General features: G+C 34.8%; 1 protein-coding gene and 1 pseudogene across 2 annotated transcripts in view; one reads left to right on the top strand and one right to left on the bottom strand.

The window, feature by feature from the left end:
- RIMS2 (regulating synaptic membrane exocytosis 2) overlaps nucleotides 1-27,208 on the top strand; it is a 574,369-nt gene that overhangs the window by 473,578 nt on the left and 73,583 nt on the right. The window lies entirely within an intron of this gene.
- LOC138155863 (adenosylhomocysteinase-like) lies at nucleotides 18,585-19,959 on the bottom strand (annotated as a pseudogene).

The raw sequence follows: 27,208 nt of genomic DNA, 5'->3' as shown, positions 1-27,208 counted from the left end.
ATGTTTTTTTTACCAGAATAAAATAGTTTTAAAGGTTGCTCCTTTATAATATGTTTTGAGTTCTGGAAGTACTATTTTTCCTACTTCTTTTCATTTTAGATCTTCTTTTTCCAAATGAGCTTTGTTATTATTTTATCAAGTTCTATAAAGTATCTCTTTATTAGTATGATTGATATGGCATTAAAGGTATAAATTGATTTTTTTAGTATTGTCATTTTTATCATATTGACATGGCCTAGCTATTGGCATGGAACATTCCTCCCAATATTCAAGTTGTTTAGTTCTTTAAGGAACACTTTGTAATTAAATCTATACAAGTCTTTTGTGTGCTTTGAGAAATTGACCACCAGATATTTTTTGCATTTTGTACTTACTTACAATGGGATTTCCCTTCTCTCATTGTGTTTTGTAATTTTTGTGTAGAAATCCTGTTGTTGATGTGTTGTTTTGTTTGAGGATGTATTTTGTAGCATGTAACTTTGCTGAAACTATTAATTCCTAATTAGTATATTTGTTGATTCCCTAGGATTTTCTAAGTAAACCAGCATATCATCAGTAAACAAGGATAATTTTATCTCCTCTTTGCCTATCTTTATTGCTTTAATTTCTTTCTTTTTTATTACTATTGCTAGCTTTTCCAGAATTATATTTAATAATAGTGGCCATCCTTGCTTCAGTCCTGTATTTATTAGAAAAGTTTCTTGTGTAGTCCATTGCATATGATGTTTGATTTTAGTTTTAAATAGAAATTTTTATGATATTAAAAAAGTTCCCTCTATGCATATACCTTGTAGAGTTTTCCACATACCATAGCTTTGTTCTACTTTGTCAAAGCCTTTGGATTTTTGGTTTCTAATATAATGGTGTTGATTGCTTTCATAATGTTGAACCATCTCTGTATCTCTGGTACAGATCCCACTTGGTCATAACGAATGACGTCTTAGATACATCACTGTAATCTCTTTGATAAGGTCTTGTTTAAAGTTTTTGAGTCAATTTTCATTGCTTATTTTCTCAGTTTTGAAGAATAATTTGTGAAGTATAGGTAGTAACTTTTCTTTGAAAATTTGAAAGAATTTTCCTGTAACTTTATCAAGCTAGGAATTTTTCCCCCTTTGACAATTCCTTTACAGCTAGATCTATTTCCTTTTTTTAAGATTGTATTCTATAAGATATTCAGTAGGTCTTCTGAGAGTTTGGATATTTTATATTTTTGAAGGTATTCCTCTATTTCTTTTGTGTTCTCAGTCTTGTTAACTTATAAATGTACATAGTATGTTCAGATTATTCTTTTTTTATTTCTTCTGGTTTTGCTGGAATTTCACTGTGCTCATTTACTGTTTTCTTAATTTGATTTTCTGCTTTCTTTTTAATCATATAGGTTGTTAATTAATTTTATTAGTCTTTTTGAAGAACCAGCTTTTAGATTTATCATTGGCATGGGGTTTTTTGGTTCCCATATTTCTATTTCCCTTCTAATTTTTAACATCTCTTTTGTGTCTGTTGTAGGATTGTTTTCAGTTTCTAATTTGTTTTTGATTCATGTTCAGTTTATCAGTTCTCCCTTTTCCTCTTTTGTTAATGTATATTGGAAAGAATATGATTTTCTGCAAAGGGCTGCTTAAGCTATATCCAAGAAATTTTGATATGTTGTTTCATCATTATCACTTTCATTAATATAGTTAATAATTATTTCTATGGGGAGGCCAGGTAGCACAGTGAGTAAGAGCACTGGCCCCAGTGTCGGGATGACCTGGGGATTGGATCCCAGGCTCAGACACTTAGCACTCACCCAGAAATATCTGGCCATGTAACCTTGAGCAAGTTACTTAACCCCAATTGCTTAGGGGCAGCCAGGTGGCTCAGCAAGTAAGAGCACCGGCTCCAGTGTCGGGATGATCTGGGGATCAAATCTGTGCTCAGATACTTAGCACCACACCCAGAAATAACTGGCTTGAGCAAGTTACTTAACCCCAATTGCTTAAAAAAAATTATTATTTCTATGATTTGTTCTTCCTTTGACCCACTCATTATTTAAGATATCTGTAACTTTTATTTGTGGTCCCTAAGACAATTACTATTTTGTTGCATTGTGGTCTGTAAAGGATGTATTATCTATTTCTACCTTTTTTATATTTCTTTGTAATATCTCTGTGCCCTCGTTCCTGGTAAGTTTTTGTAAACAATCCATATAGTGCCAAGAAATATGTATATTCTTTTGCTGTCCCATTTAGAAGATTCTGTAAGTCTATTAACACTAGTTTCTCCAGCAATTTTTCAGTTCCTTTTTGTTTATCTTTTTATTAGACTTATGCAAAATCGGGAGGATATTGAAATCTCCTATAATTATTGTGTTAATCTCTTTGTCTTCTTGTACCTTAGATAAATTTTATTTTATGAATTTGAATGTTAAGACTTTTTTCAAAGCTCAATGCAAAGGTACCCTTTCATATGAAATCTTCCCTGATCAGCTACTAATCCCTCTTCCCCAAAATTTATATAAACTTGAATGAATGGAAAAAAAATTATTAAATATTTGCTATTTGCCAGACATTATGCTAAGAACTAGAATACAAAATCAATAAGCAAAATCTAGTCCCTTTGCACAAAGAATTTACATTCAAATAGAGAGAGGGAACACATATTAGGAAATGCTTATCAAAGTATGTTTTGGTCAGAAAGGGAAAGAAGGATGCAATAAGCATTCATTATTAAGCACTTACTATGTGCCAGACACTGTCCTAAGTTCTTTTACAAAGTTATTTCCTCTGATCTTCCTAACAGTGCTGTAAAGTAGCAGCTATTATTCTCCACACTTTATAGTTGAGGAAATCAAAGCAAACAGAAGTTTCTTGCCCAGGGTCACAAAGCTAGTAGTTGTCTGAAGTATATTTGAACTCAGATCTTCCTGTCACTAGGTCCAATACTCTATCCATTGTGCCACCTAGCTACCTCCAGAAAAATAGGAATCATGAATGGAGTCATATGGTAATTGAATGACCTATCCTTTCTAGGAATAGTAATGTTGATTTGATTACTGTTGCTGAACTAGAATGAGTGGAAGGTTATGGTTAGGTGAGATTGAAACATGGGGTTAAGATGATTAGAGAGTTGCAAGAACATGGTGTACTTGGTTCAGGCCACTTATATGATTCCTAACCAGTCAGAAGCCAGGGTTCTAGGGCAGAACTGATGTTGGAATGCCATCTTGGAGATAGAGATGTCATTCCTTCACCCCCCCCCCCATAAAATAAAAGCTTCTTGAGGGCATTGTTTCAAATTGTTTCATTGAGGGATTGTTTCACAAATATCTTTGTATCCTCAGCATCTGCCATAATGCCTTGCACATAATAGATATTTGATAAATATTGACTGTTCAATTGATTGAATAGTAACAGTGATTTAAAAAAAAACAATTCACTACTTTCACATTTTTTGAGTTCATCTATTGTGTTATTTTCTTATTATTTTTGTCATGCTACTGCATTAGATTGTAACCTCCATGAAAATGGAATCATAGCTAAACTTCTTTCATATCCATTAGCACAATATTCCATGTACAACAAATACTTTTGGGATTAAATTTGATTTAGAGGCAGTATAATAGAAAGAAAAGAGCAATGCATTACTAGCCAGAACACCTGCATTCTAATCAAAATTCTGCTACTTTTCTTTTTGAGCTTCACTTTTCTGGGCCTCATTGTGCTCATGTAAAATGTAAGGGTCAAACTAAGTGATCACTTCCATACTCTAAATATTGTGATTCTATGAATTGAAGCTCTAATAAGAATAAACCACTTCCATACACCTGAAATTGTTGGCATATCAGTCTGCCTTTCTCCTAGCCTGCAACAGCCTCCTGGTACTATTACTACTCTCATCATTCATAGGCTTCAGGAAAACCTGAGGACCATAGTAGTACTAGACTTGCCCGTAATCTATTTGCACAAATGCAAGCATACATATGTGTGTATATATAGTCTTTCTTATTCAAATTCAGCTCTCAATAACAATGACTGTTTTAGCTTTTTCTTTGTATCTCCAGTGCTTAGCACGGTGCCTGGTACTTGTTAAGAACTTAATAAATTCCTGTATGGTTGATCTTTATTAGAACTTTTTTTGTCTAGTTGAGGGGTTAATAACCTAGGGGTCATCTACCCCAAGAATTGTAGATAGATTTCAGGGGCTCTATAAACTTCGATAGGAAAAAATTATATGTATATGTGTGTATATGTATGTATATATATACACATACACATATATATTGTGTGTGTATATATGTATAACTAAAATTTAGATTTTTCTTCAATTAAAAAGCATTAGTTTAAGGTTCTGAGTAGGGGCTCATGGCCTTTATTAGACTGCCAGAATTTTCCATGAAACAAAAAGAAAAGTTAGCAATCCCTGACCTACTTGAAATATACATGATTAATCATGAGATTTTCCTTTAAATCATTTGTAGTTATATAGAGATTTTTATAAAAACAAATTAATACTTTGGTCAAAATCTGTGATTTCATTAATACAGGAACCTCCCCTAATAGAAACGCCCTCACCAATACAAGTTTGAAACTGTTCAATAGTTTATAGGGTTAGAAAATTGCCAAGACACTGAGTGGTTAAGTGATTTTCTGGGGCTTATGTGTGTCACAGGGGAAGACTTGAACTCAAACCTTCAGACTCCAAGACTAGAGCTCTAACAAGTGTGCCAAGTTGGCTCTTATCTATATATATTTTAATGTCATAAGAATTGTCCTGGGTTTTTGGAGAAAAATAAAAAGCAGAATCACCATTATACAACTGGTCATTTCCTAAGGTAACTTTGATCTAATACAGTCTGTATTCTTCATACACAGAGGGGCTATGAAAATTAGTCAAGTAAGGTTTATAGACTGCTTTAAAGTCTTTGAGAAAAAGTCATTCTATCTAGCTATCAGTACAGGTAGCCTCTTTCCTTTCTCCTATATTTAGTGGTACCCTAATGTCTTAGAAAAGCTAATGTAGCAGTAGAGTAGTGGAAAATAAAAAAGTTACCTTTTTTAACTAGTAAAACCAAGTTCAAATAATGCTAATGAGACCAAGATTGTTAATTCAATTCACACATGAGTTGGTTAGCTCTCTGAAGAAGGAAAGCAAAAATGTTATACAGGATTTAACCCTCACCACAAAGAGCCAAATTTTAGGTTCTCTAGTGTTGGTTATAAGAAATACTCGGCAAGATAATACATGTAAACCAATTTCCAATAATAATTGGGACAGAAGGGATTAAAAATATACATACTTCTGTTGGTAGGTAAGCAGCAGCATCTTTGTTAGAAAGCATGGCTTTTTGTTTTTTATTTTTTTATTTTTTTGCTTTTTTGGAGTGGGGAGGGCAGGGCAATTGAGATTAAGTGATTTGCCCAAGGTCACACAGCTAGTAACTGTTAAGAGTCAGGGGTCAAACTGGAACTCAGGTCCTCCTAACTCCAGGATCAGTGCTCTATTCACTGCACCACCTAGCCACCCCAAAAGCATGGCCTTTTTAAAGATCAGATACTCTTTAAGGAATGCATTTATTAGACCTTTAAAGAATTTTGTTGATATCTTTTCTTTTCATATTACATTCAATTCCCAATGTTACCTTTTCCCTACTGAGTGAATCATCTCTTGTAACACAGAATAAAAAAAAAATAGAGGGAAAAAAAGAAATACAGTAAAACTAACCAGCATAACCAAATTTTATAATATACACAATGTTCTATGCCCTCTGTTCACTAATCCAGTGAAATAGGAAGTAATATACATTTTCTCATCTTTTCTCCAGGGTCAGGGTAGTCATTATAATTATACAGTATTCAATTTTATTTTGTTGTTATTATCACTGTGTATTGTTTACTTTGTTTTACTCAGTGTCAGTTTACATGAGTCTTCCCAGGCTTCTCTGAATTCTTGTTTATTGTTACTTAAGGTTTACTAATATTCTACTTTGTTATATATACCACAGTTTGCTTAGCCATTTCTTAATTGACAGACAAATACTTTGCTACCACAGAAAAGCTGCTTATGAAAATTTTTATATAAATGGAACCTTCCTTTCTTTTTTTCTTTCTTTCTTTCTTCCTTTCCTTCCTTCCCCCTTTCTTTTTTCTTTCTTCCTTTCCTTCCTTCCTTCCTTCCTTCCTTCTTTCTTTCTTTCTTTCTTTCTTTCTTTCTCTCTTTCTTCCTTCCTTCCTTCCTTTTCTTTCTTTCTTCCTTCCTTCTCTTTCTTTCTTTCTTTCTTTCTTTCTTTCTTTCTTTCTTTCTTTCTTTCTTTCTTTCTTTCTTTCTTTCTTTCTTTCTTTCTTTCTTTCTTTCTTTCTTTCTTTCTTTCTTTCACCTTAGGCTCATCCTCTTCTATTACAAATCTCTTCAAAACTCATATCCATTAAACCATAACTCAGATTTTGTCTTTTCACATCACATTAACATTTTTTCAACAGAATTTGTTGCCTGTGTAGTCTGGTTCTCCTTTCATTTAGCCCTCTTCAGATCTCATTTATTAAAGCTCTTTTTTCCTGTCAATCACCTAAATACATTTTTTTTCTCATTTTAAATTATAGCTATTTTAAAATAATTTGTGAAAATGAGTAACAATGATGTTATCTCAACAGTGAAGATTGGTGTAACTTTTACTTCCAAAATTGAGGAACAATTCATTTTTTACTATGCTATTAATTAAAAACTTAACCATTGATGAAAATATGGATACAATGTGGAGTACTGGGAAAATAAAGGATTAGTAGAGAGATTTGCATTCTCTTCCCCATTCTGACATTTACATTGAATTTGAAACCAGAATTCTTTTGATTTTTTTTCTGCTACTTGCCCCTTGATGCCATATTTTTAAGATTCATAGTTTTGAATTTTGAAATTAGTGATATTGAAACATTTATAATATGTTCAACTAGTATTCATTGTATATACTAATACTTAAAGTCATAATTCTTCAAAAAATTATCTAACTACAAATATTTAGTCTCAGTAAACTCAGTAGGCAGGCTTAATGGTTCAAAAAGAGTTATTAACTGCAAGTTAAAATAATTTTGTTGTCAAATAGAATCAAATATATAAGTGATAACATTGTTTTTTTCAAGCAAGAGAAATTAGATTTATGTTTTCATGAAGAAAATTTAATAAAATGTTAAAGTCATAAGAAAATGTTTGTTATAATAGGAAAAATAACATTTTTTTCATATATACCCTTAAGTATACCTTCTGCCTAATAACTTCTGTGGTTTCATTTATCTCTATTATGAAATAAGATAATTGGGAGGGGGAAGAGTAATAAGACCTTGATTAATTGGAGTTTTAAAGCAAATAAATCATCATATAAATGAGCAAACCAAGTATTTGACTATATACTCATAATAATATCCTGATGCATTTGCTTCTGCTGTGTTGGTATTGTTCTTAATAAGAACAGACAGGATTCTTGAAGGCTCTTGTTAAGCATCTATCAATTTGAAGCTATAAAAATAAAATATAATAGACTTTCATTTCTTAATGAGTTTCTTACTTGATTAAAGGTTTATACTCACAATCCGATTTTTAAAGGACAACTTACAGTTTTACTCAAGCATTGATATGGTATTTGTTATAATCTATATGAGATACAAATATAATCAGTTTTATAGAATAATTATATTTTTAACATTTATTAAGTAGCCATAATTGTATGGGTCATGTAATAAATGTAGTTAGCAATTAGGCAGTTAAAATTATGTGTTTTCGTTGCAATCAGAAAAGTGAACTTTCTCCACAAGTAAAAAAATACTTTCCTGCAAAAGTATCTTCATTTGAATCTAGTTGTGACTTTAAATTTTTGGATATGAATTTAAAATATAAGCTGCCAAGAGCTGATGAGGATAATAAAAGAATGGCAAAGAATGTTAATGAAACACCACATAGTTTTAAGTCTTAGCAAGTTTAATTATGAGCCACAGAAAAGATATTCACTCAGGAGAAATATTCCATGTTCATTAAAGTAAGTTGCTCTGAGATTATTAAGTTTCATAACTACAATTTGAGATATATTTTTCAGACAAAGGGAATATTTAACAAAAACCAGTATGTGTTCTAAGTAAGAAAAATGTGAAGTGATGTCTGATTTTTACTAACCTACTTTGTATTAGACACTTGGAAGACTACTGGAAAAAACAGCAGCAATTATACATTGGAAATTTAATACAAGACTGGCTAAATAATGTAGAGTTCTTCTAGGAATAATGATAACACATCACTTCAGTGCTTAAAATAAGATAGTATAGTTACATATATAAACTCTTGGTTCTTCAAAGGCCATTTGATAATGCAAGAACAGTTAACATGTAACCTGTGAACATTTAACATGTATACAAGCAGAAGTCATCTTTCCTCTCTTGTATCTCTTTTCCTATTACTCTAATCTACTTCAAATCCTTCCAGCAAAATTTTTCATATCAGAAGTTATGCCTTTGTCACTCATTTATTGGAGATATTTTACCTATGCCTACCTTTATGAAGTACTCCAACTATTCCAGTAAACTGCATTTCCCATCTCCTACAGTGCTTGCTTTCAATTCCAAAAACTTCGTGCCCCCATACTAGATACCCTCTGGTGGTCCCCTTTTCCCCTCTCCCCTTCTCAACTTCCTTTTGTGTATTGTCTTCTATAATTAAATTTTAAGCTCTTTGAAATCAAGGACTTTCTATCTTTTTTCTTCTTATTTGCACCCACAATGCCTGTCACAAATTAGGCTCTGAATAAATGTTTATTAGCAATTGCTTCATAACATTCCTTTATTTTCATTTCCTGTCTTTCCATGAATTAGAACCTCTAGGTTAGTGACTGCATCTACTGATATGTTCCACAAAACCTACTTAACTTGCTCATATTAGTTTCTATTTAATACATACTAATAATTTTGAGTATAGTCTTATGCATACTGAATGTAGCTAAGAGGGGATACTTGCTTTCATTAGGTGATGTATTAGGCAACTTTCAGGCTAGGTTCCAATCCAGAGTCTAAATGACTTAACTCTTCTTTTATAGGATTTTATTTTGAATATTTTCAGTGAGGGGGTAATAGATTATGCATCACAACTAGGGATATGTGCTTATGGTTGCCACATTTGGGAAAGAGAGTCAATAACCTTTTTTTAGGCCATCAAAGCTCACAAGAAGAGATTGTGTAGCTTTGACTTTGAGAGTGCTTAGCATTTTTTTTTCTTTTTGTAATCCAACCTACTCTGTTCCTCAGATGAAGCCTCTTGATCAACAAAAAGGTAGGCAAGTTGAGGAAAAGTAAGAAATACTTACAGGTCAGTGTGAAATATGGGAGTAAATGTGCTATTGAGGAGTTATGACACTGAGAGGAATGGTTAGAAAGTGTAAAATGAGATGAGAGATAACCAGAAAACTGTTGACAAGGCACATACCGTGTTTCCCCGATAATAAGACCTATCCCGAAAATAAGCCCTCCCCTTACTGTGTAAGATTCCTCTAAAATAAACCCTCCCCTGAAAATAAGCCCTATTGAGATTGCTACTGTAGTGAAGGTGATCCCCTGCGCTATACGCTACATTACGGTACCCTCTGTATGCATCGTTCCCCCCCCCCGGTGAAACGCATGCCGCGCTCCGAGCTGCATCCAATCAGAGCTGCAGCAGTGAGCGCGTCATCCTGTTCTTCCCCAGTGATTTGCTTGCTGGCGCCATTGAGAGCAGTGCCACGGAGGAGAGCTGAGGCAGGACAACATAAGCCCTCCCCTGAAAATAAGCCCTCTGGTGTTTTTCTTTCCAAAAAAAAATAATAAGACAGTGTCTTATTATCGGGGAAACACGGTAGAAAAGCTAAGGAAGAACCAGGGTTCTGCAACCTTGGTAACAGTGATGTGATGACGTGATCTGAAATCTTTTTCCACCTCCATCATTAACTAAATGCATACCTCATCTGGAACTAACATTTTGGGATGAGATTTTGAACTCATCAACAGTAGGAATTGTCTTTTTCTTTTCTCTGTATACCTAGAGTTTATCACAATATGTGGCATACACTAGGCATTTACTATATGCTTGCTGACTAATTCTGTGATTTTGACCATTTGATCCCAGGTCTTGTCAACAGCCTTTTTCTAGCATATGTACTCAAACTTTTTTGTGTGTCTTGAATCACTTCTCTGAATGATGTTTTTTTTTTAAATATCATTAAAAGAAATTTTAAAATTCACTTAGCATTTGATAAAAAAAAGTATTTATTTTTTCCCATCCAAGTTCACATGAGCAGAAATTTAAGTTAGTAAAAATGCCCTGAAATTACAGCTATCAACCAACCATATAGTTAAATGCAGCAAACCTATACTGTTATGTATAAGTACCATGATAGGTACTGGGAATACAAAAACAAAACAAAATGCTCTCTATCCTAGAGAGGTTTGCCATTTCCTTCTCCAGCTCACTTTATAGATGAGGAAACTAAGGAAAGCAGAGGCAAGTGACTTGCTCAGGGTCACACAACTAGTAAGTATCTGAGGCTGTATTTGAACTCACTTCTTCCTGATTCTGGGTCTGGTGTTCTATTCATTGCACCACCTAAATGTCCATTCTTTTTTTATACGTCCCAGTATAATACCAAGACAATATAGCATAACGTACTAATACTGAGAAGAATTAAAATGAAATGATGTTCAAAGTATGGGAAATGATCCTTTATATGCTGCATTAGTCAGAACCTGCCATATAATTCTTGTCTGTTAATATCTCATTCATAAAAGCAAGAACAGTGCTGTTGTTTATTTGATCCATTTCCCCCATTATAGCTTTATTATATCTTTTCGTTTTCCTTAATGTTCTTTACCATTACTGAGTTCATTCTCTCCTTTAGATATCTAAGTACACTATTCCTTTTTTCCTCACTTAATAATATTTTATTTTTTCCAATTACATGTAAAGGTAGTTTTCAGCATTCACTTTTATAAGATTTTGAGTTCCAAAAGTAGCACTTTTGGTATATTTGGTTACTATATTTTAAATATGATGTGGAAAAAACTGGAGTGTGTCCAAGAAAGAGCAGAGATGATCATCAAAAAGCTAAAAATATGAGAAATTAAAGAAATTGGAATTTTAAATTTATAGATGGAAAGATTAAAAGAAAACTTACTACAAAAGTCTTTATGAATTACATGCTATCATTTTTTTCAGGGGTCACTAGGTGGCACTGTGGATAAAGTACAGGGCTTGGTGCCAGGAATATCTGATCTCAAATCAGGCCTTTGACACTCAATTAGTTGTGTGATCCCGTGCAAGTCACTTGATCCATGTTCATCTCTGTTCCTCATCTGTAAAATGGGGACACACTGGAAAATGAAGTGGTGAACCATTCCAGTATTTTTGCCAAGAAACCAATGGACAAAAGTCCACAGGATCACATAAAGTTGTACACAACTGAACAACTAAATAACAACAGCAATAGGAAAAACAATTTTTGGGTGGCTAGGTGGCGCAGTGAATAGAGCACCAGCCCTGGAGTCAGGAGGACCTGAGTTCAAATCCAGCCTCAAAGACTTAATACTTAACTAGCCATGTGAGTTGGGCAAGTTACTTAATTGCCCTCCAAAGAGGGGGAAAAAAGGAAAAACAAATTTATTGTATAAAAAGGGAGGTGGGGGGTGGGGAGGGAGTGGACAGAAAAGTCAACCATCTTAGTTTAAGCCAGGAAAGATAAGAAGAAAAATATCTTAGCCATCAGACTTTTAGGGGGGTGGGGGGAAGACTGGATAAAAGACCTAAGAAAGTTATAAATTCTCTGGGAAAGGAGAGAATACACCCAACATGAGAATACTCTGGGGACAAGCACATGATCACCAAGTGTAAGAAGTATTTTGGAAGATGTCCTATGGACAGGAAAATAGAAAACCTATCAAATAAAATTTACAAATAAGAAGAGTATTATGAATTGTTAAAGAAAATAAAGTGGAAATTTGTTGACTTATATACATTGCAAGAGTCACCAGATGAACTAGAAAAAAGACCTAACTAATCTATAGAAAATAGGAGGAAGAAGTAAAGAAAATTTTCAGTCTTCCAAGAGATAATATAGAATGTATGTCTTACACAGTTCTGTCTTGGGATGGTTTAGCCATTTAATTGCACATAGGAAAAGAAGCTAAACAAAGTAGTCTCTCAATAACATTTATGATTCTGTAATTCAATTAATATTCTAAAATGTCTCATTCCCTTGTGGAATTTTACTCCTCTTCCTAGATTGTTCTGGATTTCCTATATAGTGAGCCTAAATCCTTAACCAGAAACAGAATTTAAATATTTTTACCAGGGTCCTTCAAACTAGTAATAGCCTAGCATATGCTAAAGATACTATAACCAACTGTAGCAGCAAGCACCCCAAGCGTCCCCAGGGTGGCTGCAAACACAGGTTCTTAGATATGCTTTGCTAAAGGAAAACAACTGAAAATGGGTTAACAAGCTTACTTCAATCAGTCAAATGTATATTGTTTACCTAGTTCAGGGGGAAAAGGTTAGCATCCCGAACTTCAGAGTATACAGACAGAATTATCAAGACAGAGAAACAGATCAAGTAGACAGGTTTCCAAATTGTCCAACCATTACATCCATACCAAATCAACATCTGGGTTTTTCAAAGCTGGGGGGCTCTCAAAAACGGCTTCCCATAGTCTCAACTGATCAAATCACAGAACACTTCTCAAAGTGAGCCCCAAAGCAAAGCCTCATATCAGGGATTATATAGCCTTCTCCTGGGTCAGATGATGTAACCACCCTCTTGACCCACTGACCAATCACACAGCATCAAGGTGTGGGCATTCCTGAAAACCAAGCCTCCTGACACAGGCTCCATGTGACCACATTCAGCCTATTACGAGGCAGAGTATATTTTCAAATCAAGGAAGGTTCTCAGAGTCTCTTAAGCCTATCAAAGAGCCTAAAGTCAGGGAAGATCTTTAAATTTGCATTTCCATTACACCAACCAATAAATTTTAGATGAAAAAAAATTTTATTTGCTTTATAGAGAGTTTAAATTATTGTTTTGCATACATTCTTTTCCTATTGCTTTCTTGATTTCTTAGTGGTTGTGGTAAAATTGATTATTAAATATTATGTGCCTATGACCTGAATAGTGGCTTATATCAAAGGAAAACATTTAGCCATTGATAAAGAAGTATGGATAGGAAAAATAGAGGAGGACATTTAAGGTCCCTTTCAACTCTAAATCTATAATATATAACATATCAAGAAAAAACCCTCAAGCTAGACTTATGAACTAGTTTGGAATGCATCTTTTAAAAATGTTTATGAGAGGGACAGCTCAGCACCAGCCCTGGAGTCAGGAGAACGTGAGTTCAAATTTGGCCTCAGACACTTGACACACTTACTAGCTATGTGACCTTGGGCAAATCACTTAACCCCAATTGCCTTACCTTCCCCCCTCCAAAAAATGTTTATGAGGAAAGAGAATAAAATTACTGGGTAAAATCTAATGAAACAAACAACCAAATATATGTAAATAGTAAACATAGCTAGTATTTATATGGTGCTTCACAAATATTATCTCATTTTGTCCTCATCACAGCCTTGGGAGGGAGATGTTGTTATTATCCCTTTTTTACAGATGGGGAAGCCAAGACAGAGGTTGTGACTTACTCAGGGGCTCACAGCTAGTCTGATGTCTAGACCTGGTCTCAGGTTTTCCTGACTCTAAAACAATGTCCAAACCCAATACACTGTGCACCCAGCTGCCTCTTGATATATAATGTAAAAGTAACTCATATTTCTGTGTGTTTGGGAAGTACTTTCCTGACAATTACCTTGTTGAAGTAAAAAGTAGAATAAAGGTCGCAATTGGTGCAAATAATAATTCCCATTAAGTCGTTACATGTATTCAAATTTGAGCTGTTTTAAGTTATAATTATGTAAAATATGGTAACTACTTCCAGCCCAATGGAAGTATGTGGTGGGAATTACAATAACCACTAATGGGATTCATTATCCATACTAATTGGGACCCTGGATTGTAAAGCCATGCATGAGCAGCTTTCCAGAGGACTGCTGCTGTGAACAACTTCAAGGTTCTAATTATACAGTATAGTGAACCTCTATTTATTCAGTAACAAATCAGAGCAAAACATTCACAGAAAATCAAAATACGCATTCACAATGTTATAAGTTATCACAGAAAATCAAAATACAGCATTCACCATGTCACCACTCAACAACTCATCACTAAAATGTCCACATAGTTTTCACCAAAGTGGTCACATGGTTTTAAACAAAATACATTCATTTAGTCAATCATAAAATCCTTAATTCAATCACAAAGTACAAAGGTCAAAGTTCTCCACCCCTAGGTCACAGTAAATCATAATTTTCTCAGTCAGTGCACAGCATCCAAGTAAAGTATTCTCTCAGCTTGACTTGAGGCTGACTCTCAGTTTCCATGGTCCCAGCTTCAACTGTCACCTGGGTTCAAAGGCAGGCAGCTCCCAGTTCCTTGCCCATCTCCTTGTCCAGTTTCTGTTCCATATTGAAGTTCACAGTGTATAGTCCACCTCAAGTCCTTCACAGTTCCTGTTTCTGGGAAGACAAAACTTGACAGAGCCACAGTAATATTCAGACACATTGCCGACACCATCATCAATTCACTGTCTGCCTGTGAAATCAACTCAGACCCACCAACAAAGTCTGAGAACTCAACACAAATCATCAACATAAAAATCAACATAGACCCACAAACAAGGTCCAAGAGGTCAGCACAAATCATCAGTAAAGTCTCAGGACATCCAAAATCTTCCTCCAGGACTTCTGTAAACATATAATGAGAAAATCCTCTTTCAGGAAATCCAGTAAGATCCCAGGGCTTCTGTACAAAGTATCACAAACAAACATCAACACTGACAGAGCAGAGTGCCAGGATATCACAAGTTTTCTCCTTCTTGACTCTGCCACCACAAGAGTCCTCTTCTCAGTTCTGCCATTTCTAGCCTGGAAATTCTCCTTATTTATGATCATTAGCTCCTCCCCTTCCTGTTGCAGGAGTTCATGAGTTCTAGGGTTCACAAGTTGTGGGGTTCACATGTTCTGTTTCTTAATAGACTTGATACAAGACTCAAAAGAAACTTGAACTAAAATAAGGTGTTAATTCAATAGCTGAAACAAGGTGTGAACTATTTCTGTGCTTGCCATTACATGGACATAGCACAATAATTTACATCAATTACATCCATATGTGCCCAGTGTCACACAGTTTGTAAATGGAGAAGCTAGCACTCCAACCTGTGTTTTCTGATTCCAAGTCCTACTACACCACACAGAATTAGGTTTGATTAAACTGTAGTATATTCTTCCTCATTTTACACTTTCTTTTTGATGTCACAATCTTCCAAGAGATCGAATGTAATTATTGGAGAAAAATATTTTCTGTTCATTAGCACAATGATATGCAGATCAATGTCAGGGGACAAGAAAGGACACGAACATTAGAAGGGGAGAGAAATTGCGAACTGCTTATGAATAAAGCCTTCTCTTACTCAAAATGGTGATGTAAATGAGATTTAGTACCTAGTCTCTGTTTTCTGTACTCTCCCTCTCCATCTTGTCTCACCTACATCTCCATGTTTTCCTAGTTTGTTTTCCCCCATTTTAGTCTCTTCTTTTTTTTCCATCATGACCTCTTCTTGAATTCTACAGTCAAGAAATTATCTGGTACTCTCATTGTACCAAAGTACAAATAACTGATAAGGCTTAAAGTGTTACCTTTCCATTGATATTTATCTTTAGTCCAAAAAGTCTAAAACTAAACATTAGAATTACCACAAATAATGACTTAATAGTAGGAAATTACAAGGAAACAAATTCGGGCTCAGCCTAAGGAATAACCGATCTGACATTTGGAGCTGTTCAAAATTGAAGTTACCTGTTTCCTGTGGAAGGGGATTCAGCAAAAGAGACAGAGAAGGAATGGTCAAATAGGTAGAAGGAGAACCAAGAGGTTGGTATCCCAAAAACCTAGAGAGAAGATAGTGTCAAGGAAGAGAGTGATCCACAGTGTCAGAAGGTGACTAGATATCACAGAGAGTGACAATTGAGAAAATGCTATTGAATTTGGCAACTAAGATATCTAAGGAGAGAGAGTGGGGGTCCCTTTTGTAAATGATCTTTTGAAGGAGTTTAGCTACAAAATGCACAAGACATATAAGATGATAGTGGGAATGGAAAGATCAAATGAGGATTTTTTTTTCAAGATGGGGTAGAGAAGGGCATGTTTTTAGATGGTGAGAAATGAGCCAGTAGACAGGGAGAATTTGTAAATTAGTGGAAGAGTGTGGATGACAGGAGCAATCTATTGAAAGAAACAGGATGAAATGGGATTACTTGAACAATAAGAGGAGTTAGTCTTGGTAAAGAGGAAAGCCACTCCATCATTTGAGATGGGTCAAGGAGAAGATAATGAGAGAGAGGCAGACAGACAGACAGACATAAAGAGAGACACACAGAGAGACAGAGACATAGAAACAGATAGGAATAGGAGAGATATTAGAAGGTAGTTAGGAAGAGGAAAAATAAAGGCCAATTTATTTCTGTAAAATATGAGGCAAGGTTCTCAGCTGAGAGTGTAAGGAAGGAGAACCAAGGTAGATTTGAGGAAGGATGAAAAGATTTGAAATAGTTGCTCTGGAGAGAAGGATAGTAAGTCAAGGGAAGGTACAGTAGGATTGCCTAATAGCAGTGAGATTCCAGTTGAAGCTATATAACATAAATTTGTAGTGTACCCAGTCAGAACAATTGTTTGACTTTCTCCAACTTTGTTCAGTAGCACATATGTGGGAGTGGAGGTGGCAAATGATGAGAGTGATCCAAAGCTTTAAGAATGTTTATCAAACATTTTCTTTTTTTGATATGTATCTGAGGAAAACAGTAATAGCTAATAATATATCATACCCCATTGTGTGCAGTTCAAATAGTGTATGTCATATTAGCCAAAATTTATATAATATTAACAGATTGGCAAGAATTATTTATTTGAGCCTGGAGTATTTTAATATCATGTGAGTAGGGAATTTCCCTAAGGAAACCCCCTCTACAATGTGGGATTGGTTGTTAACTGTTTTCTATAACATATAGTAGCCTGGGGCACAAGGAAATTAAGTGATATCTTTTCTCGTCCTTTTCCCTCTCTCTTTTTCCATCATTCACAGCCATAAATGTATGTTTTATATTTCTCCTATGTTCTCCAGAGACATTGAGTAACCACTAGCATATAGCGAGTAGGGCTTAAGGATACTTAAAGATGTGATTGAAAAATAATGGTATGTGATGTAATAATTCTTACACATTTTTCTAAACTGCTTTGATCAGTTATTTAAAGCATAGTCCCCTAAGGGGGCAAAGGTAAAAAAGGTAGCTATATTGTAAACACCTACCAATTATCCAAATGGACTAAGTAGAGGAGCTTAGGTGATTTAGATGATTCAGTGTAATCTGTTACCATAATTGGAGAAACGAAAGCACTGACCTACTGATGATGGAAAGTCAGCAGCTGCTGGTTCATTGTCTTGGAATATGAAAGACAACAGATGCTTACTTTAATGTTTTGCTGTGTCAGTGGTGATTGTATATAAAATGACAATGCAGTGAATCCATTCTATTTCTATAAATCTCTGATGATTTGGATTTGCTTTCTTATATTTGTGTTAGTTATTTAGTTGGAACAGATTAAAAGAGCAATATATTCTTGTGGCAAAGAATATAAATTTTCCTTTAACTTGGTCAACCTTAATTTAAAACATGTAAGGACTTTGCTATTGCAAGATAAAATAATTGATTTTATTTAGTATTTAATATAACATTTTGTATTTCCAGAATACTATTTCAACACTGTTTGGTAAACTGAAACACAGAAACTAAGTACCTTTTATAAGACAATATAATAAGTTAGTAATAACTAATTAAAATTTTAATGCTTTGATGAATATGAGTTTTTCACTTCTTTTTATAATCCTAGCTTTATTTTCTGAACAAAAAGTTTCTTGTTATATACAAAGACACTATCAAAGCATATGGACAGATGTTACACAAGTGTTGCACTTACTGTATGCTTGGAAGAAAAAAATATATTCTTGATTTCATCCACGTAATCAATAATAACTTAATTTTTTCCTAAATTTTCTGGGTAAAATAACAAGATATATACAGAATAACATTTCTCCGGTTTCCCCTCCCCCCATGAAATATGATAAAAGTGGTAAGGGATGAGGACACCTGTTTTAAAAACAGCATTTTGGTCTTTTTCCAAACTAGGATGTGAACCTTCTAAGTTCAACTTGTCAACTTAAAGAACAAAGGGAAAATGTTAGCATTTTGTAGCCATGGGCAATGAGTTTGTAATGTATTCTTCATAGCTCTTTCAGGAGCAAATTTTGACCTACTTACTGATTTTTTAAGGTAATTTTTTCCCCAACCAAACCTAGATACCATTTATTATTCTGTGCAGAAAGGGCTGGAAAAGCAAAAAAAAAAATGTGGTTGGTCCCTTGGAGTTTTGAGCTGGGCAGGACTCAGTACCAGTAGTGGTCAGCTTTGAAGGGGCCCTCTCTGGGAAAGCCCAGGTACTGGGACTGCTTTTCTGTCAGCTTTGTTAGCTTCACATTCAGTTTGCCAAGGTGGGCCTCAGTCACAGCTTCATCCAACTTTTTGGGGAGGAAGTGTACTCCCACAAGGTATTTGTTTGAGTGAGTCCACAGCTTAATCTGGGTCAACACCTGGTTGCTGAAGTAATTGCTCATCACAAAACTGAGATGGCCCATAGCATAGCCCAGATTGACTAGATAACCTTCTGCCAGAAGAATGATCCACTGCCCATTTGTCAGCTTATAACGGTCCACCTGAGGATTCATATTCACCTTCTCCACAGAATTTTGATTCAAGCACTTTATATCTATTTCCACATCAAAGTGACCAATGTTACATAGTATGGTGCCATCCTTCATCTGCTCAAAGTGCCTGCTCAAGATGATATGTGTGCATCTTGTGGTGATGACAAAGATGTTTCCATCTTTGCAGGCCTTATCCATGATGGTCACCTCATAGAGAGGCCTACAGTGCATCAATGGGGTCTGTCTCTGTGTTTGATGACTCAGGCACCAAAACCACGAAGGGCCTGAGTATAATCCTTGCCCACATCACCAAAGCCTTCCACCACAACCACCTTGATTGCGATCATCACATCTGTGGCTCACGTGATGCCACCAAAGAGGGACTCATGACAGCAATACAGGTTGTCAAGCTTGGCTCTTGGTAACAGAATCGTTCACATTGATGGCTGGCACTTTCAGAATTCCATTGAACTTCATCTTTTATAGATTGTGGGTGCCTGTGGTGGTTTCCTCTGAGATGACTCTGGTGCCCTTCAGGAGGTCAAAGTATTTAGTGTGAACAAGGTTGGTGAGGTCCCCACCATCATCAAGGATCATGTTGAGGAACTGCCCATCCTTGAAATAGGGGGTCTTGGGGTGGCTAGGTGGCACAGTAAATAGAGCACCGGCCCTGGAGTCAGGAGGACCTGAGTTCAAATGCAGCCTCAGACACTTAACACAAAAACTAGCCGTGTGACCTTGGGCAAGTCATTTAACCCCAGTTGCCCTCCAAAAAGAAAAAAAGAAATAGGGGGTCTGCTCAATGAACCAGAGATATTCCTCATCAGTCTCCCCTTCCAAGCTTACCTCGACTCCCAGGACCACCAGTGTCTCAATAAGAACAGCTATTTCCATGGTCATGTGGAGGCATCCAGCAATCCAGGCACCCTTCAAGCTTGGATAATGAGTACATCTCTTGAAGTTTCATCAGGTCAGGCATCTTATTTTCTGCTATGTCCAGGGCCTTGCATCCCCAGGCAGCCAGAATGATGTCAGCAACTTTGTAGGGCAATTTGTCAGATATGTTGTAGCCTCCTCTGCAATTACTTAATGACTCAGCAGAGACCACCATGCAGAGACTTCAGGGATGGGAGTGATGGGGCCACAGAAAGGCCAAGGCAGGTAGCAGGCAGTACCAGGAGGTGGCTTTTTAAAGGTCATTTCAATAGTTGGCATATTATCAGGCCAACCATACTTTCAGATATCAAATATTTCAGAGATGCTATAAAACCAAATCAAATGTATACAAAGTTTGTAACAAACACATGGAAAATATTGTCTTATACAATAATTGATGAACATTTATGCAAATGGTATATTAAAACACATTATTTAAAAATTAATAAAAATAGATCATTTGAAATATATGAAAACATTTTATCACCCATATATGTTTATTTTTTTCACTAATTTTAAAGAAAAAATGGGATTTGAGATAGGGAACTTAAGTTTACTCTGATCTAGAATGTAGAAATGTTCAGAGAATTTTTAAAATTGTTATTATTAACAAAGTCTCCTGGAAATGGTTAGACCACCCAGGATTTAGCATGCAGTAATCAAGGCAATTGATGAAGGCAGAGTAAAGGAGAAAAATCCTCTTCTTCTTGAGGTAACCAATTCTACTTTTGGATAGCTCTAATATTAGAAAGTTTTCCCTTATGCCAAGTAGAAATCTGTCTATTTAACTTCCAACTCTTGTTTAGCTTTCTGAGACCAAGAACAAGTCTAATAATCTCTTCCTTGTGACAGCCCACTTCAAACACTTGAAATCATATATCAGGTGTTTTCCTAAACTAAACAGTGGCAGGTCTCTCAACTGATCTTTGTATGAATGGTCTTAATTCATATTCCTCTCACAGTAGCCTCCAGGGTTATTATTCCAGGTACATGTTAATTTATTTTCTTGTGCTTAACAACATCCCTATAGTTGGAGTGAACACATCCACCCTTTTTTATACCTCTTCTTCATTGGTGATAGCCTAATCATGTGGCCTATTCCTGCAATCACTCACTACTTCCCTTCTGTTGCCAGAATCTGTAAAGGATAGGGGGCTTCCATACCTCTCACTAGGTTTTAACAATATAGTTTAATGTTGTTATTCTGGTCCTGAGTGGATCTTTGCTCCCTACAAAAATAAACCCTGAAAGGTTTTGTTGGATGTGTTTGAAAGCATTTGTTTTTGGTAATGTATGATTCTGTTAAAAAAGAAAAGGTATTTATCTTAAAAATAATTTTGGTTATGTTTAGTTTCCCAGTCATCCATTATTGATAATAATAATGGACAACTTTTAGTGCTTTAAGGTTTACAAAGAACTTTACATACATTATCTCATTTGATTCTCACAACACTGTTATGAGTTAGATACTCTAGGTGTTGTCCAGATTTTATAGATGAGGAAAATAAGACTTATAATGGTTGAGTGACTTGCCTCTTCACAGCAAGAATATATCAGAGACTGGAGTGGCCAAGTCTGGCCTTGCTCCAAGTCCAGCACTTTTTGTACCACACCTCAAGATCTTTTGCATTCCATCCTAAGTTTAGAATTTGCATTCACTAAGGTGATTTTGCAAAAAGTCTTTTTGGATATTGGTGCTGATGTTATTAGCAGTAGCAATAAGAAGTGTAGATACAGTCATACAAAACCTCATTTAGAAATTGACTATGTACATGTTTGTTTTAACATGCTAAATTACATCTCTTATACCAGTGTTTTTGTGTTCTTTTAATTTTTTGTCTTCTGTGTTACCAAAGTCCCCTGTCTTGTTTCTTTGAACTAGCATTATTTTAAAAAATTCTTTTGGTGCTGAATTGTTTTCTACCATCCTACCTTGCTTTAATAATATTAACATTTCATCTTTCTCCATATAAAATTAACCTTGTGGAAAAAAAATACCAACAGATCAACTTCCAAGAGAAGTAGAGAGAGAGGGTCTAGAAGGGAGTCAGACTCTAAAAGAGAAAATATACTTTGTGTCTCAGAAACGTAATGCTCCTTGCACCTTCACTAAAGCAGGACCATGCAGCAGTCAGGAAAGAAGCCAATAATAAAACTATGTAGGGACAATTATTTTAAATAACTACATTTGAATGCATTTGTGTTTATATGTAGCCATGTATAATGGATGTATAGACACAAAAGTATACTGAATGTGCCTCCAAAAACAAAAGACATGTCTATTGACCTTTCAATAGTGGTCACAGTTACTGGTACTATACAATACTGATATTATAGAGTTAGTTAACTTAATATTTTATTAGTAAAATGTTGTTTTTCTGTTAAATAGATTTTAAAAGGTTTGTTTATATTCTTAAATGGTATTTCACCCCTACATCTATACCACGCTCTAAAATCATGATAAATAGGAAGATGTTGTTTTTATACAGCTGTATAAAAATAAAGATTTTGTGTAAAGCAAACAAGACACACTCATACATAACTAGTATCGTGTTTACAAATTGTTTATGATGTGTTTGTATGAGAAAGTAAGACATGAAACTCAAAAAGGTTCCCAGGCCACATTTCTCTCTACATACATGGGTTGAAGGAGAAGTTCATTAGCTGAACTATGCATCTCTGTTATATTCCTTAGCTGAGTTCTACATGCTTTCTCTGTTATCGTCATTAAAAATTTACTGAATTCTCAGTGATGGAGAAAGGGGAGTTTGGCAATGAGGAGTGATCCAGTCATGCTTAACCTTTATTAATGTATGAAGGACTAGAGGGAGGTGTAGACTTGGAAGATGTCATGAATATAAAAGTAGCATAATCTGACAAGAATGTTTATGTAGAATGAAACTTTGAAAATCACTCAATTTTTTTAGAGAAAGTTCAGGAGTGAACACGAAGGTTCACCTTCATTCATGGATAAATGTCATTGCTAATAATAAGTACAATATATGAGGGCAGCAGTGAAGTGAAAGAATATTGGCAAACACTAATATTTCATACTTTTGATGGTATTTATTTGTTGTTCAGTGGTTTCAGTCTTATCCAACTCTTTCTGACCCCATTTGAAGTTTTCTTGGCAAAGATACTGGAGTGGTTTGCCATTTCCTTCCCCAGTTCATTGTACAGATGAAAAACGTGAGACAAACAGGGATATAAGTGACTTGGCCAGGGTTACATAGCTCATAAGTGTCTGAGGCTGTATTTGAATTCAGGTTTTTCTGAGTCCAGGCCTAACTATTGCACAACCTAACTGCCCTGTCACTTATTTACTAATTAATTCATACTGTCTTTTCTGATCAGTGTTAGAATTATAAACTAAACTTATTGACTTTTAAGGAGTCTCAACACTTTTTCACAAAAAAAGATATTGAATATATAAACATAAAATTTTCATTTTTATGTACAAAGTCATAATACATTCTAGAAAGTGGAAAGAAGAAAGAGGAGATAAGCACGGAAAAAGGGAGGGAGAACCCTTACCACCACCATGGCTAGGATCTTAATGCTCTTTGGTTCTAATTCCTCTACCTGATATTCAGAATTCTTTTAAGTACCATTCTTATTCTATAGCAACTGTCATCTAAGTTCCTGACTCTACTGCAAATCCCCTTTATATTTTTAGGTCTGTTTTTAGATTTTAGAAGAATTAGATGGAACCAAATGGTATGGAAGAGAATTAAGGAGGAATGAGTATTTTTTTTTAAACTTTCTCCATTTTATGGTTCCCTCCTCCCCTTTATTTAGGTTAGACTCTTTAAAAACTAAAATGATGCAAATAGAAGGCTTTTGAATATTAATGAAAATTTTTACTTCCTGAGATACTTCAATGGGTCAGTGATTTCATCAACCAGGAATGTCACCACCCATGGAAATCCAGACTCTCTCTTTTCAATTCTATACCTCTGTGATACTTGTATAAATTAAAGACATCTATTGATTCTAAAATAAATCCCTAAAACCTTAAAGTCTTTGTATCATAACATACTATAAAACTCTCAGAATTTCACTGAAAAATAAACTTATAGTTAAAAATGAACTTTTACTTTTTAAAAAGTATAAAAGCTAGGTTGTTGATGAGAATTTTTTAAAAGAATTTCAGATATTTTCAAACAAATTTCTGGACGTTCCATCAGAATTTTGACAAAGATTTTTTTCTAGAGCCTCTGTAAGCTCAGAACCAAAAAAAAAAATCAAGAATTTTAAAGTAAGATTAATACAAGATTAAAGTAAAAGGATTTCAAAATAAATGATGTCAAGTTGCTTCATTTTTTAGAATAACCTCATATTTCAGCATTCCGAGCTATAACTTATTTATTTTGTGCCTAGTTCTATCATTTCTGTCAGTGTTGCTTTTAGCCATATAAGTAGAGCAAACTTCTATGACATCATTTAAAGACTTTTAGCCTTTAAAAAGGAAAGTAGCAACCTTCCTCAAGTGTATCTGCTATACCATTTAGATTGTATGTCTGCTGTGCCTACAGCAAAATTCCAAATATAAACTAATATAATAAAATCTATAATTTCATAGCTGGTAGAACTTATTTAATACTTTTAAAATTACATAGAATCTGTCTCTTTTTAAAATTACCACCTAATAATATATAAAACTAAAATAAAATTATCCTTTTATTTGAAATTTCTCTAATAATATGACCTTGCCAAAATTCTGTTTGGATTCTATACTTTTGAAAAAGAAATATATTTTTTTTCTAATTTTGATCTTAATATTGCCAACATTTTGCTGAATCAGTCTCCATGAATTCTAGTTGTATTGCTCTGTTTTTTTTTTACTACATGCTGTTACCCTAATTGTATATAAACCTAATATAATAATGAATATCATATGGTGTCTTTAATTAAAATAGTTGTATTTGTAAGCAATTATTTCTTGGCTACTAAAATTGTTATAGAGTTTTTCTGCTGTGTGTATGGGGGGAAGATCCAACAAATGAAAATGTGTTAAGCACATTTGATTTATATCATGAACCCTTTTAAAATGTCCTCAACACCTCAGCAAAAAAGTAGTTGTAAACCAATTTCCAAACGCTCATTAGGTATCTCCACTGATCAGTAATATTTTTGACAAATTATAATCTCTCTCTCTCTCTCTCTCTCTCTCTCTCTCTCTCTCTCTCTCTCTCATACACACACACACACACACACACACACACACACACACATTTCTTCTTCAGCTTTCTGGTCATGGGCCTCATGGAAGTTGCCTGTACTGACCCTCAGATGACAGATTCATGACCAAGCCCACAATAGAAGCTTTAACACCTTGGAAGTACCTACCAGAACTTGTGCTCCATAGGTAGAGCCTTTGAGACTCTTGAGTCATCCTCATGCCACAATGTTATATAATTTTGTATATTTGTGTTTGTATCATTACCCCTTGATATACTGCAAGACAGGGACAATAACTAAATTATCTATGTATCTCTTCCTAGCACAATAGGACAATGTAGCTAAGCTTATTAAATAGTTCTATTGAAATGAATGAATGAATGAATGAATGAATGAATGAATACAAACTTATTCCAAGGGGTGAATATTAAATTCAGGATGCTGATGAGGCATTTATTCAGTTTCTACACCTTTCATAAAGGTTAAACCTGGAAAGTTAAGATGTACTTTACCCTGTACCTTTCCTGTGCTAAACTAAAGTTTTGGTTCATTCTTTCATCTGATATTAGATCTTTTTTCTTTCATTTCTTCCAAATCTGATGACACAGAAAAAGATTTCTTTCAGGCTGTTTCATCATTTATTTCTGATAGCTTCTTATATACTTCAGTGTATGAAAAGGCATCTTACAAGCTATCTATAAAATTGGTGGACATGAAATTATGCACCATCTCATTGCTAACCTTTAAATATAGTATTATTTATCTGATTCAATTAATAAGCATTTGCTAAATGCTTATGTATCAGACACTATGTTAAGTATTGGGATTACAAAGAAAAAGCAGAATCAAAGGAATTGGATTCTAATTAGGGAAATAATGTGTAAGTTATTAGGTACATGCAAGATATCTATAAAGTAGATACAAGGTAATTTTAGAAATAAGGGCATTAGCTGCTAAGGGCTTGAAAGGGGGTGGGGTGGGTGGGGGGATAAGGGATAGGAAATGTCTCCTTCAAAAGATGACACTTGACTTGAGAAATCATAGATCCTAAGAGGTTGGAGTAAGAAGGGAGACCATTCCAGGAATGAAGGGCAATGAATGCAAAGGTATATAGACAGAAAATGGAGTATCATGAATGAGGAAAAGCAAGTAAGTATGACTGAAACATAAAATGAGTAGGTAAAAATAACGTAAAATCCTGGAAAGAAAGAATTGGGGGCCATGTTGTGGAGAACTTTAAATGCTAAGTAGAAAAGTCTTGTATTCAATCCTAAAGGTAATAGGAAGTCTTAGAGTTTATGTAGTGGAAGGAGCTGACACTATCAAATCTACACTTGAGGAAAATTACTTTGGTACTTGTGAGGAGGCTGGATTGAGGCAAGTGGTCTAATTAGAAAAGTATTGTAATAGTTCATATGAGAAGTGATAAAAGAGCCTGAACAAAGGTGGTAGCTTTGTGAGTAAAGAGAAGGGGGCATATGTAAGAGATATTGTTAAGATATAAATTTTAAAATTAAATCCATTTCCTACACTCATTACCACAGAACTCATGGTACTATTTGTCTCAGCCTATCAAAGGATGCTTTCAGAGTTCATTCTCTCTTAAGTTTTGAATTTTCTTCATAGGCTGAATTTACAAGTTTGTTTTAGATCATTGCTGCTTAGATAGCCATTCATTTTTACATAGAAACATAGGATTGAAAGGAAGAATAAGGGATCCTGTGAGAGAATGTCCCATGCATTTTTCAAATGTCTGGGAGGTGTGGTCACTTCCTGGTTTATATGAAGGTGTTGAACTAGTTGATCTCTAAGTTCTCTTATTAACTCTAACATTCCATAATTGTGATTCAAATGTAACCTGCTATGGCTTGCAGAATAAGTAGGTCACTGTACATTATTTTGTTTTAGTAGTAAATCTCTTTGTAGATTTCTTAGCATTATCCTATTACAATAGGATACTCCAAGAGGTTTATCATTTCTAATAAGGAAATCGGCTTTCTTGCACCTGCCCAGTAAAGCTTCCAGACTCCTGGACAGCCATTTGATCATGCCACAGATAAGTGGCAGACATTCTCTCTATGACTACCTACAGCACTGTAGCAGTTACCATGCCCCTATTTAAGCACTCCCTTACACACATTCCCCTTCCCTTTTTCCAGCTAAATAGTGCTGCCTGATACCCTAGTACT

The sequence above is a fragment of the Petaurus breviceps genome, unplaced genomic scaffold (assembly GCF_028583685.1).
Source record: "Petaurus breviceps papuanus isolate PSGF00001 unplaced genomic scaffold, PetGlider_PUasm1.0 98, whole genome shotgun sequence".
Taxonomy (NCBI): domain Eukaryota; kingdom Metazoa; phylum Chordata; class Mammalia; order Diprotodontia; family Petauridae; genus Petaurus; species Petaurus breviceps.
This window is presented reverse-complemented; position numbering and strand designations above follow the sequence as displayed.